This window comes from Mycteria americana, chromosome 2 (assembly GCF_035582795.1).
Source record: "Mycteria americana isolate JAX WOST 10 ecotype Jacksonville Zoo and Gardens chromosome 2, USCA_MyAme_1.0, whole genome shotgun sequence".
Taxonomy (NCBI): domain Eukaryota; kingdom Metazoa; phylum Chordata; class Aves; order Ciconiiformes; family Ciconiidae; genus Mycteria; species Mycteria americana.
Genome location: NC_134366.1, coordinates 26,501,618 through 26,509,650, shown reverse-complemented (window position 1 = coordinate 26,509,650; position 8,033 = coordinate 26,501,618). Strand labels below are relative to the sequence as shown.

Sequence of the window (8,033 nt, the reverse complement as noted above, 5' to 3'; positions counted from 1 at the left end):
AAATGTGTGTCAGTTGCATATTTAACAATAGTATTAATATGCCTTATTGCTGTATAGTTCTTTCTGCTAAATTCTTATTTATTACTACCTAATAAATTGTTTGCAACAAGTCATGTTTGTTGTTTTTATTATTGCAGCCAGCATGAAAGTGCCCTCGAATGTCTTGCCAAGCAGGTGTTATTTCCAAAGACCAGTATTTTGTAACAGACTCATCTTTGCAAGGTATGAAGGAAGATCATCAGGATCATAGGGAGGGTCCCATGGTGACTACAAATTAAGGTAGTGCACCTTGGAAACCGCTCAGGAGTTCATCAAGAGAACTGGAAACAGTTAGTCATGGCAAACCAGAAGTTTGCAGGCATTGCGTGTCAGTGGAGTCATTAAGTAGTAAAAGCTCAGTTACGCAGTCCTAGCAGGCTTCTGGCACCTGGGGACGTAGGAGTTTCCACTGTGTTGCTGTGACAAGGAAGGCGAGTACAATCTTTTCATCTAAAAGTGGGGAAATCTAAACTGGGAACAGAGAGAAATCCAACACTGTAGAGACAGACCACCAGTAACAATCCTCCTATCTGTAACAAACAAACAAAAAAAGAAAACAAGCTGCAAGAATGGCACGTCTGAAAATCATGCCTTTGTAAGCAAGAGATACTCGGCTCAACTCCTATAGCTTATCTAACGAGCACTTTTTTAAAACATGAGTAACTGTATAGCAGATGAAGCAAAGATGTGAGAGTAGAATACCCCAGCCAGGCACAGTAAGGCAAAAGAGTAACTGAAAACTTAAAACTGTGAAAAATGGGCACAGTTTTATCCAGCAGAATAATTAATCTTCAGGCGAGCGTGCTGACCCGAGGATTGTTCCACTCTCAGTGCAGGCCTCGCTGCGCGCGAGGAGTGGACCCATCTAGTCTTGGGTGCCTTTTGCCGCGGTGAAGCGAACCCGCGAGTGGAGGTTGACAACAGGCCCATTCCCGGCCCCACGCGTACGCACCGTCTCACGGCCCTTGACACCGCGCGCGGGCGGGCGGGAGAACGAGCGGCGGCCCCGCCCCTCTCAGCGCCCCGCTCCCCGCGCCACCCCGCCCTCCCGTGGCGCGCGTGCGCAGCCGCTGGGCGGTGCCGGGGGCGGAGGCGCCGTTGGTTGCCGCGCAACCGGCGGACGCCCTGAGGGGAGCGGCGGCGGCGCTGGGGAGGCCGCGCCGTGTCGCCAGGGCCAGGGCTCGGTGTGGCGGCGGCTGAGGTGGGTGCCGGGATGGGGTGCCAGCCTCCTTTTCCCCCGGTTGGAGCTGCTTGAGTTCAGGGGCTGGTTCTGCCCGCGGCACGGGGAAGGCAGCGGTTTGTCTGAGAGGAAGGCCTTGGTCCTGAGGCAAACCCCTTACGCAGGCTAGATGTCCTCCTGCTGCTGCTTTGGTGACAGGAAAAAGTTCTTCAAGAAAGGTAGGGATTTCCCTACCATTGCTAGCTCACAGCTAGATATGCTTCAGAAAATAGGCTGTTACTGAAAATTGCAGGTACAGCCTCAACAGAAACAATGTACATGGTTTGCAAAGGTTCCGCTTGACCTCAAAGCTTTTTTATTACTATGGGGTAAGGATATTGGAATAATTTTGTACAACTTTGCCCCATCAGCAGAATGACTTGTATTAAAGGAACTAGGAAAAAATGTAGATCTATTTGAGGGACTCATGTTTGAAGACTTACAACGTAAGATGGTATAAATCTGCCTGTAAGGGGAGAGAAAAAGACCAACTAATACCTTTGGTTTGTCAACTGGCACGCAAGTGAAGTTGGAAAAATACTGGTTTATGATGATACATCACTAGTGCAAGAGAACAAAAGTTTAATGTAGTAAATTAAAGTTTAAAGCAGGAAGAACGTGCAAACAGAGCTCTGGAGAACTGTGGAACGTCCGTTAAGCTGAGGAGTGTCTGTTGTCTGAGGCAGGTTGGGCTATTCTATGAAAAGTCAAGCAACAAATCACACATTTGTGATGCATGTTTTGTGATCTGTGTAGTCTATTGTCTGGAAAAACAAGCAAGCACTGCAGTAAAGTAATTCCTTTTTGGGGGTAAACAGAGAACTGGGAAAATTCACAAATGTGGAAGAAGTCTAGATTTTTATCGAGATCTCTTACAATTGCTAGCTCAGTCTACTAATGTTAAAACATATTATTCCATATAGATTTCACACTTACAGTTTGATTTCTTAAAAAATACTGATAAGAATCAATTAGCAACCCATAAAAAGGAACAATGTCTATGGAGAAGGAAGAAGATTAAATTCCAAGTGGTCTAAATACAAAAGGACTAAACAAAAGCTTTCATGAGATTCCAGTTAATGATGCCAGGAAAGACTAATTACATTCATCAGAGAATTGTAAAGTAGCTGACCTAACTATGAAAAGTTTGAGTGGTATTTCACATGAAGTTCCTAAAGCAGCTGGCAATGAGGAAAGCCGTAAAATAACAGAAAATAGATCAAGAAGTGATTTACCTGAAAAAAGGTATGAATGTGAATTCTCAGCTGAGATAAATGCTGCCACAATGCCTCAAGGTGTCTCTGAAACAGGCGTGAGAAAACACACCTTACATCAGCTGAAAAGGATACTGGAGAACTAAACCAAATCCTTTCAGAAGCTGTCAATGGAGATGCCAGACCAGACATACTACCATCAGCAATGGATCCTGAAAGTGATGAAAATGGATCAACATATATGTTGCCTGAAGAAAAAGATGAGCATTTCACACTCAGACTAAATGATAAAGGACTAGGAAACATGCCTCTGCTTGCTTTTGAAACCTAAAATTTAAAATATTTGCTCTTACACAACAATTAAATAAAAGCATTGCATTCAAATATAGTTAATATAACTAATCTGGAAATCCTGTTACTTGAGTGAAATAGACTGACATTGTTGCCACCAGAAATATCCTTACTTCATAAACTGACAGTACTGAATGTCAGTCACAACCAGTTATGTCTGACAAAGCCTGTAAATATTAAAGAACTCTTTCTCAATCACAACAGTATTGATTAATTTCCTTTTGCATTGAAAAAACTTGAAACTAGAGCTTGCAGAGAACAAGCTAAAAACTTTGCCAGATACCATAGCTGACATGAAAAATTTGAAGGTACTCAACATTGACTCCAATCAAATCTCAATATTCCCAAGGGTTCTCTACTACCTTCCTAATCTAGTAATCTCTGCTACCTTCCTAATCTCAGCATATGTGAGAACTCTGATTCAGAGTTTACCAAAGGATATTAAAGAGTTCAAGAAACAACAACAATTTTCAATTTGTAACAATAAGCTTCTATTTTTGCCTGTGCAGCTGGCAATCTGGAAGTGATCAGAGACCTAAACGTATCAAACAATGAGTTTGCATCTTTTTCTTCTGAAATATGTCATCTTTCTTCACAGGAGACATTGACAGTGTGTCAAATGAATGGGTTGAAGGTAAGAGAACATTTCCTTTAGGTAAGAAAAGCTTGTGTTGCACAGATTGTTGTGCTGCAAAATTATTAATAGACTTCCTCCTAACAGGTGTAATATACCTAGAGTAAACAAAGAGCAGAAAAATAGTTTCTAAAGGCAAATACATGTATGTATTTACCTATTTTTAATATCAGAACTGGACAAAAATCTATTAGGATGCACTTTTAATTAGAAATACTAGACATGAACCTCACTTTATATAGTGTTACTGAGGTATATCTTGAGGTGGTATTTTGATAATCAGATTGATCTGAAATAGATCATCTGTTTTTTTATTTTTCTGGTACTATTAGGAATGTAGGTATTTTCCATCCCAATGGATATCAAGAGACAAAATGACTAGCTGGAATTTGGTAGATAAGCCTGCCTCCAAGATTCCTCTCTGTGAAATGAACAAATCCTTCCAACTCGTGTAATACTTCTTAAAATTAGTTGGTCATTAAACTTTCACTGATTCAAACAAGAAAAGCTATGTTCAATCCCTGATTTCTTAAAGCAGAGAAAATTGCTTTACATTTCTAAAATCCAAAGTTTAATTTCTCCTTTTTTTTTTTAATACTAAGGAACAGGGCAAAACAATCTCCTGATGAGTTAGGCATTTAAATCTCTCTTTTCATGAGAATTTGCAAAATCAGTATTTCATACTTGATTTCAGAAAAGGCTCATGTTTCTTTACATTATTTCAAATGTGGTTATGATCTTTTCCAAGGGCTGGCTTTCTTCAGACCCAGGAGCAAAAAGTATGTGATCTTAACGTCCATTTCTCAGAGAGCTGGAGCTTTAGTTTCCACAATAATTGGAGAACAGTTGAAGTTCCAAGAAGGAAAATAAAAATTAGAAAAGACCAAAGTAAGAACAGAATCAAAAAGAAGAAAAATACACATTTCATTTCCTTGTGGCGGAGGAAAGCAGAAAATAAAATTAGGGTGTTCTGAGAGGGTAAAATTTTTCATTAATTAACAACGACCAAAAGAAATTCTCCTAAAGCTCCAGCTGTGGAGGTATTATTCTACTGCATGTTTTTTATTGCTTTTCTATTATCATGTCTAAAAAGCTTCCCTGCAAATTTCTGTGCTCAGCATCCTTATTTTTATTGGAAAATACCAAGTTAGCTTCCACTAGAATTGAAGGTCAGAAGCTTTCATTGTTGGAAGTAAATTATGGAATGTTATTTTTCCCACAGGAAAGTTTTTGCAGAAGAGAAGGAGTTGTATCTAAATAAATGGTTTTATTTATTTATCAGTTAACTAAAATTCCAGAGGAGCTATCTAAACTGGTTTGCCTCAGGCAACTGGACATATCTCACAATGCAGACAGCATAGGGGAACTGGAGCATGTGCTCTGTTTAACTGCAAATAATAATTATATCGGCCAGCTCCCCAAATCTATTACACCACTAACAAATCTACAGCAACTTGACCTGAGTAGTATGTATCAGGCATTTGATCCATTAGTGAAGTGTAAGCATTGAACTATGCCCCCAAAGAGTATAAATACATCACAAGATAAGAGGGTGATGAAGCAAACAACTGAGAAGATGACAGCTTTCTAGGTTTTAATGTGTACTGCTGTGATCTGCCATGGCTTCTAACCAAGCATCCTCTCTTAAATTTAATATTTGGAATACAGCTGTTGTAGGGGCCCCATCTGTGAAATCTTTTTAAGTGGCATGATTTTTGCAAGTGTGATCATCAGACAAATAAAGGCCTGACACGCAGAAAGCATCGATCACCACAGCACGTGCTGGGCAGGGTCCTGTCGTTTACAAGACTGACCATTTTCTGCTGCGCTGAACGTCTGTCTGCGTGCTCAGTTGTCCGAGTCCATTGCTGGTATAATACAGCCCATTGTCCAGGGGAGTTATCCGGTGTGGATTACCACAGGTGGGTTGTCCTGTGTGGATTCTCTGGTGCGGGTTATCCAGGATGGGTTAGCTTGCATGGGTTGTCATGGGTGGGTCATCCCACATGGGTTTTCTGACATGGGTTATCCCGGGTGGGTCATTCTGGCGTAGGTTCTCCCAGGTGGGTTACCCTGTGTGGCTTATCCCAGGAGGGTTATCCAGTGTGAATTGTGCAGGGTGGGTTGTCTGGTGTGGAGCAGTTACCCGGTGTGGCTCATCCCAGGTGGATTACCTGGTGTGGGTTATGCAGCATGGGTTATTGTGAGAGACTGAAAGAATTAATGTCTCAAATATTGTGGCAAGGCGAGGCGTAGTTTGCATGGCGGCGGCAAGAGACATGGAGAGTGTGTCGGAGGACGCACGGTGCCGGGTTCTGATGGACCTTACATAACGACTTACCAAATATGGCCAGAGGTCACACAGGGTTTCTCTGAGGAAGGGGCTTGCGACCACCCTCTCCTCCCCAGCATCTGCGCAGAAGATTGAGAACTTTCTAGAACAAGAACCATATAAATCCTCAAGGGGGTGTAACCAGAGGCGGGACTAGAGTATAAAAGACATGCCCCCAGGAAACCAGGTGCATGCCCATCACCAGACGATTGTGGCACCTGTCATCGTCATCGTGGGATCCAAGAGTTGTGATATCTCTCTTTACCTCTCTCTCTCCCCCCCCCCTTCCTTTCCTTCTTATAAAAGTTCCAATAAGATCCCACTGTTGCCAACCTCATTATGCTTTCCCAGTTTTCCAAGTTGACGCGTTCCATGTTCAAGTTGTTCCCACTACAAATAAAGTGCCTAATTGACCATTTGGTGTAGTTTCACCTTAATTTAGTCCGAAGGAATTTGCGAATCTGAGTCACTCCCAAGTGGGGTGGAGAGGGACCTGGTAGGCAAATGCTGACTCTGCCATGTGGCTACCCCTACCATCCTCATAACCCTTAGACATAAACCATTGACCAAGTCTGAGACTACGACTGGATCCAGCCTCACCGGTACTCCTCTCTGAGAAGGAGTTTAGAAAGCAAGGGGGTCACAGAATCACAGAATCGTATAGGTTGGAAAAGACCTCTAAGATTATTGAGTCCAACCGTAAACCTACACTACCAAAACCACCACTAAACCATGTCCCTAAGCACCTCATCCAAATGTCTTTTAAATACTTCCAGGGATGGCAACTCAACCACTTCCCTGGGCAGCCTGTTCCAATGCTTGATAACCCTTTCCGTGAAGAAAAGTTTCCTAATATCCAGTCTAAACCTCCCCTGGTGCAACTTGAGGCCATTTCTCTCATCCTATCACTTGTTACCTGGGAGAAGAGACCGACCCCCACCTCTCTACAACCTCCTTTCAGGTAGTTGTAGAGAGCGATAAGGTCTCCCCTCAGCCTCCTTTTCTCCAGGCTAAACAACCCCAGCTCCCTCAGCTGCTCCTCATCAGACTTGTGCTCCAGACCCTTCACCAGCTTCCTTGCCCTTCTCTGGACACGCTCTAGCACCTCAATGTCCCTCTTGTAGTGAAGGGCCCAAAACTGAACACAGTATTCGAGGTGCGGCCTCACCAGTGCCGAGTACAGGGGCACGATCACTTCCCTAGTCCTGCTGGCCACACTATTTTTGATACAAGCCAGGATGCCATTGGCTTTCTTGGCCACCTGGGCACACTGCTGGCTCATATTCAGGCAGCTTTCAACCAACACCCCCAGGTCCTTTTCCACCAGGCAGCTTTCCAGCTACTCTTTCCCAAGCCTGTAGCATTGCATGGGGTTGCTGTGGCCCAAGTGCAGAACCTTGCACTTGGCCTTGTTAAACCTCATACAATTGACCTCGGCCCATCGATCCAGCCTGTCCAGGTCCCTCTGCAGAGCCTTCCTACCCTCAAGCAGATCAACACTCCCGCACAACTTGGTGTCATCTGCAAACTGACTGAGGGTGCACTCGATCCCTTCATCCAGATCATTGATAAAGATATTAAACAGAACTGGCCCCAACACAGAGCCCTGGGGAACACCGCTTGTGACCGGCCGCCAACTGGAGTTAACTCCATTCACCACCACTCTTTGGGCCCGGCCGTCCAGCCAGTTCTTTACCCAGCGAAGAGTATGCCTGTCCAAGCCATGAGCAGCCAGTTTCTCCAGGAGAATGCTGTGGGAAACTGTGTCAAAGGCTTTACTGAAGTCCAGGTAGACAACATCCACAGCCTCTCCCTCATCCACTAGGCGGGTCACCTTGTCGTAGAAGGAGATCAGGTTAGTCGAGCAGGACCTGCCTTTCCTGAACCCATGCTGGCTGGGCTTGATCCCTTGGTTATCCTCTACATGCTGTGTGATAGCACTCAGGATGATCTGCTCCATCAGCTTCCCCGGCACCGAGGTCAGGCTGACAGGCCTGTAGTTCCCTGGGTCCTCCTTCTGGCCCTTCTTGAAGATGGGCGTCACATTTCCTAATCTCCAGTCACCTGGGACCTCCCCAGTTAGCCAGGACTGCTGGTAAATGATGGAAAGGGGCTTGGTGAGCACATCTGCCAGTTCCTTCAGTACTCTTGGGTGGATGTCATCAGGCCCCATAGACTTGTGAGTGTCTAAGTGGTGCAGCAGGTCACTAACCATTTCCCCCTGGATTATGGGGGCTCCATTCT

At 44.3% G+C, this 8,033-nt stretch overlaps 1 long non-coding RNA gene across 1 annotated transcript; it reads left to right on the top strand.

The window, feature by feature from the left end:
* The first annotated feature begins 140 nt into the window (after nucleotides 1-140).
* On the top strand, nucleotides 141-6,192 carry LOC142405413 (uncharacterized). Its single transcript, XR_012774173.1, has 3 exons — nucleotides 141-279; nucleotides 3,422-3,457; nucleotides 5,126-6,192. It is a non-coding gene; the product is annotated as an uncharacterized LOC142405413 (long non-coding RNA).
* The last annotated feature ends 1,841 nt before the right edge of the window (nucleotides 6,193-8,033 follow it).